General features: G+C 31.5%; 1 protein-coding gene across 2 annotated transcripts in view; it reads right to left on the bottom strand.

The window, feature by feature from the left end:
* LOC107133633 (zinc finger protein 701-like) overlaps nt 1-2,480 on the bottom strand; it is a 28,071-nt gene that overhangs the window by 16,192 nt on the left and 9,399 nt on the right. The gene's annotated exons all lie outside the window — the stretch shown is intronic.

Genomic DNA, 2,480 nt, shown 5'->3' with positions numbered 1-2,480 from the left:
AAAAAAAAAAAAAAAAAAAAAAAAAAAAAAACTTTAAAAAGTAAAATGTGGAGAGAGAAAGCAGCACTTTTTTTTTAATTAGGCTTTTAAAATTTTTTTTTAACATTTTTCTGTTTTTAATGTGGGTCAGCCACTGATACTTCATCAAAATAACAGTTTCTTTGTCAAGTTCACCTGACCAAGGAATAGCCACACCCTCAGAACAAAACAAAACACACACATACAAAAAAAAAAAAAAACAAAACACAGAATCATCTTTAACCTAACTTTTTATATGATGTCTCAGATCCCCGTAACTTTGCACACAAGCTTCTATGTTCAGTTGAATTGTAACTGCTTTTTGTATTTGGAGAGAGTGTGACTATTGAATTTGAAACTTTTATTCTGGGTGTCTTGGTGGTTTCTGGTGAGATTGAGTGAGAGGGTGAAGGGAATGTGGGGAGTTCTTTCCTATTATGACATGAAGTTTCCCCCACAGTCTGCTATCAGCTGCCAGACCTCAACTTTTTCTCACAGTGTTATACTTTCATTATTCGTACTTCCCCTTTACCCATAAGTTTTAACAGCATTTTATCAAACTGCACTTATTAAGAACAATTTTTAAAATAAAGTTATAGTTCACCTCACCAGTCTGCATTTATTGCTTATGGTTTCACTCACCTGCTATGCCTGTTTTTGGTGTCTTAAAAACAGACATATTATTTTCCATATTTTATCCAGTTTCCTACATGTATATACTGGAAAGAAAATAAAATTTTAATATGCTAAATATATCTACAGAATTTCTCAAGTAGCTATGCTTAAAACAAAGAGAATATCCTGAAAAAAAAAAAAACTATGGTCAGCTTCAATGAAGCAAGAATAGAACCCAAGTATTTATCATTAATGATGGTTTGTAGATGATACATACAGAATAACTTCAACAATTAAAGAAAAAAATAGTATTCAACCTGGTATTCTAAACTGAAACAGACTGTCCTTCAATGATGAATAAAAATAGATTTTCATAAATGATAAAATTCGAAAAAGCAATTTTCTATGCCTCATTTCAAAGAGAGTTACTCAATACAGAAGAAAAATAAAACAAAGGGAGCAGAATTTGTGGACAGAAACAGTGGCTCTAACTACAGAGCTCAATAAAGTTCTGCTGATTCTGCAGTAGACCTTGAAAATAGTTGTGTTAGCATAACTCAGTCCTACCTTTAAAATGATGGTTTAATAGTAATATTAGCTAGTAAGTAGTCAAGTGATTGAATGTAGCAAAAGTTAGAAGATTCTAGTGATCTATTTTCCTCACCACAAAAAAAATTAATATTAGAAAATACAGGAAAAACAAAGTGACGAAAAAAAGTAAAAACCCACTAAACACAAATAATTAAAAGTCAAGTTCTGCATATGAAACCCAGTAAAATGTGCACTTTTTGTAACATTTAATGAAATATAAGAAAGTGGTATTGATTGTTCTTGGTGGTAAGAACATCCCTCCATGAGCAGCATTCATGTTCTGATATTGGATGTCAGAAAGGCTAATAAATTAGAGAAAGAAATCATTCTTACTTCTGGTGTGTGTTTTGCGATGAAAACTATTTTAAAGTCAAATTTTTGAAAATGCTTACTGGTTTTTAACCTTCATAAATTTTCTGTAGACAAAGAATGCAACACATAATTATTTTTAAAAGAGAATAATAACTGATGAAGCATGAACACAGGGACTTGAACTATTAAAAAATAGAGTGAGGTGTGGTGGTCTCTACAGATGCTGATACTCAGAAATAATAAAGTGTCCAATGTAGATTAAGCAGGAAATCACAGAACACATATCATTATGATTACATAAATGATAATCAATTAAACATTAAAGCCTATTAATATTTGATTCATTAGGCCTGAAGAGAAAGAAGTGGCCCCATAAGCTAAATTCATTTTTCTCCCATTGCAATTGGAAAAAAATAATGGGAGCACCTAATACATTGTGAAGGGTCTTCTATGTACATATTTCAAGATTATGGTCAATATCAGACAACTAGTAGTAGGTCTGGCTAAATTTAGTTTCCTTTTAGAACTTTACATAATTGCAGACAGAGTGGAGGCTGCTGATTTGGGTCTAAATTTTGGAAACTACTGTTTTATATGGTACTGGGGATTGAAACCAGGGGTGCTTTATCACTTATATATATTCACAATTCTTCAATATTCATTTTGAGACCTGGTCTCACTTAGTTACTGATGCTGGCCTTGAAGTTGTGATTCTTCTGCCTCAGCCTCTATGATTTTTGAAATTACAGGTATGTACAACCACATCAGGCCTGGACACTGCCTTTTGATTTTTTACACACATCTAATAATCAAAAATATTTAAAATATTCCTGCCTTTTCTTTGATATAAAATATTCAATACTAACTTTCCAAATTGGTTTTCACCCTAATATTCTTTTCTTGAAAAGGCCAATCTTCATGTTGCGTAGTTATACTTTTTTTTT

This window comes from Marmota marmota, unplaced genomic scaffold (assembly GCF_001458135.2).
Source record: "Marmota marmota marmota unplaced genomic scaffold, marMar, whole genome shotgun sequence".
In the NCBI taxonomy this organism is placed as follows: domain Eukaryota; kingdom Metazoa; phylum Chordata; class Mammalia; order Rodentia; family Sciuridae; genus Marmota; species Marmota marmota.
This window is presented reverse-complemented; position numbering and strand designations above follow the sequence as displayed.